Genomic DNA, 9309 nt, shown 5'->3' on the forward strand with positions numbered 1-9309 from the left:
AAACAATACAAATCTAGTCCCTGATCTAAAACAGAAAAAAGTAGATTCACCTTACCTGAGCCTTCGTGATTGATCACCTGGTTCCTGAAAAACCCGTCCTTCAGTCGCAGATCAAAAAGTGGCTGGCCTCTTTTGTATGACAATTCAGTCAGAGGGCTTTTAAAATAAGAAGAACTGATGTGGTTTCTTCCCCGTACAGTTTCAAGCCACCTGACCTGTCTGATCCGAGGCGAAGTGAGGGTTTCCAGTCCGAAGGACCAATCTGTCAAAGGAAAAAACTTCAAAGACCAATACACGTAAGGTTCAGATAAGGCACATTTAATAACTTGCTGCAAGGAGACAAAAACATGTAAATACAGGATTTTGCCTAACTACTAACAGGAAGTATGCTATTCTTATACTGTTCTACAAGACATTGCCTTCTATGGTTGACGAAATCAAACACAACTTTCAGTATTGTTTTACAGCAGATGTTACTCAGATTTTCTGCTGACATGACTGGATTTATGAAAAACATTTTGAGAAAAACAACCTGGCCTTGGTGGGCTTTAGCCCGTTACAAGCTTCTATTGTGTAGTTCTAATAAATGTGCTACATTTCAAGGTACTTTTCTAGCTTAGGCACAAGCAAATGCTGATTGCAGTTCATATTTTCAAGCAGTCTTTGTTCTGATTATCTATAGCTTCTGCAGCTGTGTATTTTCTCATTGCACAAGCGGAACTCCTTGTCTAAGTCTCATAACATTTATACAAGTGATACATCTATTCATTATTTTCCTGACACAAGCAGAAATTATCTGCTTCCCTGTAAATTTCCAAAGCATAAGCAAAGATTATAGCTGCGCATATTTCATGACAATACAAGGTTAGAAAGCTTCTGCAATTTGTACAGATTTTATGCAGTGTGAAATAGAATAAATGTGTTAACCCTTTTCAAGCCTTAAATGCACTAAGCATATTACTAATACATACACTAATACATATTTTTCTAACATACTCTAGCATGGTGTAAGGGGAAAGAACTGATTGTAGAAAATCAAGAGCATCATCATTTGAGGCATGTTCTTTGGGTACAATCCTTGGTTTCCTTGTTCTGCTGACTGTAAATAGTGTCTTTAGTATTTGGTTGTGAATAAACCGGACAGCACAAAATCTATGAGTTTAATGTTAACATTTTAACTGTAAATACATTATTAATTAACCTTGTTTTTTTTTTTTTTTTTTTTTTTTTTTTTTGCAGGCGCACAGGTGTGAAACACATTATATTGGGCTACAACAGTCTGTCTGTCTGGATGAGTAAGGTTATGAGCTGCTTTTGTAATACAGGGTTTGATTCCCTCAGCCTTCAATTGTCTATTATGTGACTGACTAAGCCACCTCACCTGACAGTGCTTCTACACTGCCCCTGAAAACAGACATTTGCATCCAGATGCTGTTAGAAAATGCATTGCACATTTGTCTTTTGAATTCCTGTGCCCCTCACATAGACATTAATTAGTGCTTCACTATAAACTGTGACTACGATTCCCAGCACATCTTGTAGTTTAATGGGTTGCCATATGCATTTCCAATAAATGTGAGTTTCAAGGGAAGCATTTTTTACTATTGTCCATGTTAAGTCTGTTCAGCATGAAATGGATTTGTTTTGTTAAGCAAATGGCTCTCAGTGTTTTTGCTGTAATGTTTGAAATAACAGTTTTAAATTATATCCAAATCTCTGTATTCACTGTAGAAGTGAAAAAGAGATAGCATGCACAATAACAGGTCTGAATATTATGTTATGATAATTAAGAGACATCCAAGTAACTGGCTATTGGTATGGACATGGACACCTCATTCCATTACCCTGCTTAGGGCCCCATTTGACCATGATCCAGCTCTGAAACACTCTGCATTGTCACACTGATAGCAGGCAGAAATGAAGTGCCCTTCTAAAGACTGAACTGGTTTAAAAGTTGTTATGACAGTTCATTCTACACAATTTTTGTTTACATGTGTGGCTGAGCAAAGCGTCTAACAGCTATGAAAGCTGTTTTACTTTGTACTGCTGTTCTTTGCCAGTAGACATTATGTTCTGTTAATCCAAGGTGTGAAACCTGACTTTAACAGCACTTCGCAATACATGACAAAAGCTTGTTAAGCAATGTTCTGACATCAGAAAAGTGCATAGTAAGGTAGTCCTTTTCATGATTTTCAGAGCATAATCACAGCACTCCATGCACTATGCTTCTCAATCATGTTAGTACCTATGCTCGTTTCACTGCCTACAATTCTGTTGTCATAAATTACTTTGCATGCTTCTGGTGTTACAAATATCATGCTGTTTGATACAGACTCAGTCCAATTGGATGATAACATACCCTTCCATATGAATTAATAACTCTCATTTCAGCCTTTCAAATCTGAAACAATTCCACAATGTATTTCAAAGGAACCACTGATGAATGAAATAATATATTCTGTTTGGAGTTACTAGACCTGGGACATCTACACATGGAATTAAGGAGGATGCATGAAATGCCTATCCCAGTGGACAGGAAGGTTTGTGTGGAATTAACTAAACAGATAGCTTTGTTATCATGTGAAAGGGAATAGATTAGGAGTTTCACAGACATTGGCCTCCCATATCTTACACAAGTTCAATGATGTGATGCTGCAGCATGTGGAGGAGGATATTTGGTTTCCAGAGAAAGCAAATGAGAGAACCTTCACTATGCAACATAGCCATTTCCCGAGGTCCTGGGGCAAATGACTATACTCTCATTGCCACCAAGTCCAGTTGCACCACACGGAATCAAGTATATACTAAAAGGGATCCAGTTAACCTACTGCCAGTTGATGTGCAATGCATAGTGTATTGTATACAGTGTGTTCATGTGCCATACAGGCAATTCCCATGGTTCCCATGTGTCACATGTCTGATGTCTACCAAAATTTAATCTAGGGTGACTTTCCACAGGATTATATAATTGGTTAGTGCAAACACTGCCAGCTAGAGAATTAAAGGTTTGTGGAGATGCCATTCCAAATTATGTAGGGAGCAGACCACTAACAATAATGTCTACTGTTGTGTGTTGCAGGTGTTGAGGACATGCCTTGGAACCATGACTGATGACCCAATCAAAAGCCTCCAGACCATGTCATAGATCTGGCTCATAACTCCACACTGCTGAGGACATGGAATGTCATTGAACATGCATGTTCTGACTTTTGAAGACATGCTTTTGCTGTGTGGATACATCTGGTGGCATAATGTAGTATACACCTGAGACCCAAGATGTTGTACAATACAGCAGTATGCAGGCAGCTATATCAGGGCAACACTGCATTACTGCCTGACAGACCTGTGTCAGCAATGGAGGAGGACTCAGATAAAGAGTCACAGGAGGAATCAGCTGTAGCAGAACCCTATTCAATTCAGTGGCAGGCGTGACACACTGTGTCATTGGCAAAGAGGCAGTGTCTGGTCTACAGCTTTGGGCCAAAACAAGGATAACAAAGAATAAAACTGATTCCTGTAGTACCATACCTGACTATGCATTACAGTGCTTTGACTGTCCATGTTGTATGTCAGACATTACCTTACTGTCATAGAACAGGGAGACACAACACAGACATCATAATTTGTAAAGATGAGGTGAGTCAAAGTGACAGCAACAATGTTACCATAGGTGTAAGAGTTATGTGAGGTAAGTGTGACATTCATTCAATCAGGTAGCAAGTCAGAGTAGTCAGGGATCACATCCTCCTGTGCTAAGGTGGAGTTTCCATGTTATAAACACTAATGGCCAAGTGTACTCTGGAGCCCAGCAATGTCAGGGTTGGCTGCATCTCATGCAGCACTACAAGGGGGGGGGGGCAAAAACCTTGCTTTGGTCCCCCTGCATTTCAGAAGGCAATAGAGGGACAATGTACATGACCCTAAGGTTGCTTGGCTAGGTGTTGCACTTAGTAGGCCAATAGGGAACAGGGATGGTAAAGTACTGCACGACTCACAGCAGCTGGCTCAATTTGATGTCTCTGTAATGGAGCCAATGAGCATCAGCCTCAACCAGAGACTGGCCATGCTTATGAATGGAGGCCAACACAGCTAGGCCGCAGCCTTCAGAACAGACAGCTGTGGATCCTCATAGATGCACCAATAGATGCCAATTGAGCCAATACAGCCATCCTCAGCAGGCATGTGCACTCCAGGCCCATATACATAATGTCATTTTTATGTGGCGGTGCAAGTCAGCAGTTGCATTTCCTCATGAACATCACACAACACCCTCACTACCTCTGCGATGTTGTGCATCTACTGACAAATGTGGTACTTAGGTCAGGGAGTGACTTGGAGTCATGGTAATGATGGTGACCTGCACACCACGTGCCTATGGTGGATGTCTCTCTAAGATGCTGCTTGTGGTGGTGACTCCTCTGTAGCCTGGGAGGAGCCAACAACCCACCCCTTCACTCATCATCTCATATGTGGTGGATGCCTGTGTGTGTGTGTGTGTGTGTGTGTGTGTGTGTGTGTGTGTGTGTGTGTGTGTGTGTGTGTGTGTGTGTGTGTGTGTGTGTGTGTGTGTGTGTGTGTGTGTGTGCATGCGTGTGTGCGTGTGTGTGTTTTTGTGTGTTCCCCTTCCAGTGATAGCATTGCTGTCAGTATCACTGTCTTATCAGACAGTGCTATATACATGGTGCTATAATTGTTAAGAACCTGTGACCTGTTGTCATTAGGCATGTAAGCTGTTATGCTGGACCCACTACTAGAGGAAAGTGAAAGTGTAAAAATATAATGTGTGGCTGTGTTGTAACATATGCATCACTATCCTCAACCCATGACACAAATACTTGCACCTGCCAGTTATGAGAATAGCATACGAGCACACATATATCTTGGGGTACAGGTTGTCAAAACTGCAACCCAGTGTAGAAAGGAAACAGATGCACATATCTGCTCTGCTGTATAACTGATTCACATTAGTGGGTCAGTGTACAAATATAAAAGAACATGCTAGATCTAACCTGATGCATTTCCCATAAACACTTGGGCATTCCCACATCTAAGCCACTTCCATGTGTGAGAACTCTTTCACCTGGCCCACAATAGCCACTTGTGTTGACTAATCCCTGGTGACCTGTTCTTTGGTCTTGCCATACAGTATCATACTGGTGACCCTGCAACACATCTGTCCTAGTGAACGCACCTGTCCTAGTATCCTATTATGGCTGCTCACAGTATTGATGCCCTACACCTCTTATCCTAAAAATCCTTATCTGTTTTATTCTTATAAAACATAAGCATGTCATGTATACATATGGTCTGCTGTAACATATCTTTCTCCTGTGTGGATTTCTCTAGCCTTTGCTATTCTCTCTTGACAAGACATGTACAAGTGTGGGTTACACAATTGTGTTACTCTGTGTGTGTATGTGTATGCGTATGCATGACTGTCCTTGCAGATTACCCATATCCGAGCAATCCACCCCGACTCCATTTGGTGGACACATGCCTACCTGCTAATATGCAGTGACCACTTCTGCCCTGCACCATACTGATGGCAGCAATGGGCATGTTACAACTGCCCAACATCTTGCAGCATTTTGCTTTTGTTAAGCTGCGTGACCTGCGTACTGTTTTGTTTTACTACAATGGTACCATGTAGTCTTTATGCAAATAATGTAATAGTTCTGTTCATTATCTTATTAACACCAGAATTCTGTGTGAGCTGTATTGTACTTGTAATTCATCTTTGTGAAGTGACTGCAATAGCCACACTGCGTTATGTTGTAAAACAATAAAAACTGATATAAAAAAGTTATCAAAAAAGTTATCAAGTTAATTTGTAGTGGGTTGATTAGCTTTACATGTGAGGTGTTCAAGAACATTTTATTTCACAAACATGTCAAATTACTTTGAGGTGACTTGTAGATAGTTCCCATTGTCTATTTTTCAGACAAGTAATTTCTTGCAGTGTTCTTATTATTAATATTATTTTTCATTTACTATTGATTGTAAGCAGATGCCTTCTTGTCACTGTGACTTTGTATCCACTGTAATTAGGGCTAACCTTCACACAAGAATCTGCGTATTCAATTAAAATACATTTCCATGGTGAAGATGGCAGTTCAAAACAAGTACTGGCACTGAGACTGTTCAATTTTAGACTGTCTGACATAGTGTTTCTGGCTATTTGTATCAACAGCAGGCCATCATATGGAACTTTGAGCAAGGCAGTCCATTTTACTGCTTGTAGGAGTATTTCATATACATACCCAGCATTTTAGAACCCGACTTGTCCAAGATTATTACCCTGGAACCAGATAGTAAGAGCCTTTGAAATATGGACAGCTGCTCTCCTCTACCATCTAAGTTAGGTTTTAACAAGTTACGCTTCCCTAAACCATCTGTTTGTAGCTGCTTCACATATTTTGACAGATATGGATCATTTGTAATTCTTCTTATTTTGCATAGTATCACTCATGTGTGGTACAAAACTATTGATTCCATGGTTGCTGGCTCCTCAGGAGTTACAAATGACACTCCTGGCAGTTAATCTACATTACCATATTCTTGTGTGGCCTTGTAATCCGTAACCTTAAAGCAAATTCTATAATCTTTCTGTACCATCCTGTAGCACATGTGATAGAATTGCGCCAATTTTGAAATGATAAAACAATACATGTCAGCGTTGCATACAGAGAGGCATTAGAGAGATTAAAATGGTAAGTGCTCTATGTGATGTAAATAACTGTTTGACATTCTGGTAAAATATTCCCTTAATTCAACAAAATGCTGGAAAAAAGGTTGAATTAAGAGCCCTATACTGCAATGGTAGGGTGGGTGCCCCTTTGACTCAGACTGGGATACATATGACTTATTGGGGTTATGCTCTTACCTTCTTACAAGAATACAGGTAAGAATAATTTTAAGAAAATCTTCTCAAGATTAGTGTGAATTCTGTATTATCAGATTTGCTCCATCATACAGATGTGAAACCAGATAGATGAAGTCCATAGGGAAGCAGATACCTAACACATCATTAGGAAACTTCCAGTCCACCTTAGCAAATGCCTTTTCAGTGTCAGTGATGAGGGCTTGGGCCAGGGTTTGGTCATGGCTAACATGGCATATTAGTGCCTGAGCCTTATTAATATTCCCTGATTGCAGTAAGCCCATACCGATCGTTGTGAATCATACAGTGCAGCATTGGAACCAGAAAGGAAACCTTGACAACATCCAAATTTTTACACCCTACAGCTAAGATAAATATTAGGTTATGATGTTAACGAGTGAGTGGGCCCATTTCTTTTGGATGACCTATGTTATTCTGTTCTTCTGCAGAGTAAGAAACATTGCCTCTTTCATGCCCAGGAAAGCTGTTCTGATGAAATATTTAAGACAGGCCACAACTCTGGGTATATTTCAACTGGGAATAAAATTGGCCTTGCTGTTCTTCCCCTCTAATGGTTCTGACCACCTTTCCTTCTTCTTTTGAAATTCATTTCAACAGCACATAAGCCAGGGTGGGCATTATTCTGGGAAGTTAAAGCTTCTCAAAGAACCCTGTTTGGAACTTCTGAGAAGCCTTCATTACTATACAACTTTTTGTAACAGTTCAATACTGGGGAAAGACTATAAGACTGAGACAATTAAATATGCTTTTATGTATTTAAACTTGGTCGTGGGGCCAGACTACATCATACTGTGGCAGCAGCAGCATAGTAAGTAAGATTCAGCACACTGTAGTGGAAGTTATTCCCTGTAGCAGAGATGCTATGGGTGTGAATAAGAAGTAAAATCTGGTGATTATGCCAAAGTTACCGCATAACCACTATATTCATATATAAGACTAGTGGCATGCACAAGTACTCATCGGGGTAATTATCTGATTTAAGCTACCCCACATGACTGCTGTTAACTTAGGAGATGATTGACACAACTAGAAAATAGATACAGACTGGCAAAATGAACAGTGAACCATTCTACATGCCCAGCATTGTAATTTAAGTTAACTTTACTAATTTTTCAAGTGAAAAAAAAGTACATATATACTTTTGGAGATGAAGCAATATTAATCCAGTTAAGGAACTGTTTTGACTAGATAACAGTCCAATAAAATGTTCATCTGACAATAGTATCTTTTTACATCAACAATGATTTCATGAAGTGTGCAACGTGTGGCTACGGAGTCACATGAGACAGTCTGGTTGCTTCTTGTGGCTTCTTTATGATCTCAAAGTTAAAGCTATGTCTAATAGCAGGACTATTAAAACGCATCACCATGCTTAAAAATATTTATATATAAATCCATTTACAGACCTAAATCTGATTTCTTGTTAAAAATCAATATTCATCTCTGGTTTTAATTCATTTTCTTAACATGGAGAGTACACCCACAGTTTCTTTCAAAATATTTGATTATTTAAATAATGTTTAGAAATTATTTTTTTCTTATACTTTTAAGTTGAGGACCTCTGAAAGAAACACAGAAAAAAGAGTAACATATTGCATGTAAAAGATCATAACAGCTACTTACATGTCTTATTATTATGCATAAGCCTCTGATTCTCTGATGCCATCATGTTTCCATATCTCCATGCACATTGAAAACAATTCACTTTTGAATTAATGCTGTCATCCACTGAAGCAAGAGGCAAGATTAATTTTCCAACTAATATCAAACGGGGGGAGAGGGTAGACAATCAGTGCAACTGGATCATTTGATGTCTCCAAATCTTCTTGAGAGTCAAATGAAAGTAACACATTCTAAGAAAAAATATATAATGAGTGTAAATAAGGCATACATTGGTCAGATGGATAATAACATATTTTGTTAGGAGTAATTAAAAATGTTATAAAGGATAAGAAAAACTGAAAATAATCTCAGCTTTAAAGCTGATCTAAAAAGGGAAGCATCCATGACATGTTCTTGTTTGGTTCAGCCTTTCCATAAATTACAGTGAGGTAAGTGTTCATACCAACAACAGCTGTGACATCCCATCCAGCTACATGATTGACTTCTACCCTGGCCATCAGTTTGTTCCCAAGCCACTAGCAAGCATCTTCCTGCAAATCAGGATAAAACAATAAAGGCCTGCACCTACACTGTTAACAAACAATATTGCAAGTACATGTGTTCTTGACTTAAAGGAAACCCCAAAGGTGGAAGCTAGTTGTAGGAGATGTTCATAGAAAGGGGTATGAAGGAAGGGTATGTCAGACTCATTAACAATCTGAAAGTAGATTTGTCTGGCAGATGGCTTAGAGGATTAAAGAGCTGCTAAACAACTATTTCCTTTTGTCCAGTGGTGCAAGGTTTGA

At 39.3% G+C, this 9309-nt stretch overlaps 1 long non-coding RNA gene across 1 annotated transcript in view; it reads right to left on the reverse strand.

Moving 5' to 3' along the window:
• LOC122798391 overlaps positions 1 to 9309 on the reverse strand; it is a 487096-nt gene that overhangs the window by 38866 nt on the left and 438921 nt on the right. The window contains exon 3 of the long non-coding RNA XR_006364254.1: positions 8525 to 8754. This is a non-coding gene — a long non-coding RNA (uncharacterized LOC122798391). The remainder of the gene's footprint in view (positions 1 to 8524; positions 8755 to 9309) is intronic.

Source organism: Protopterus annectens, chromosome 1.part0 (assembly GCF_019279795.1).
Source record: "Protopterus annectens isolate FY-2018-M chromosome 1.part0, PAN1.0, whole genome shotgun sequence".
Lineage (NCBI taxonomy): Eukaryota > Metazoa > Chordata > Ceratodontiformes > Protopteridae > Protopterus > Protopterus annectens.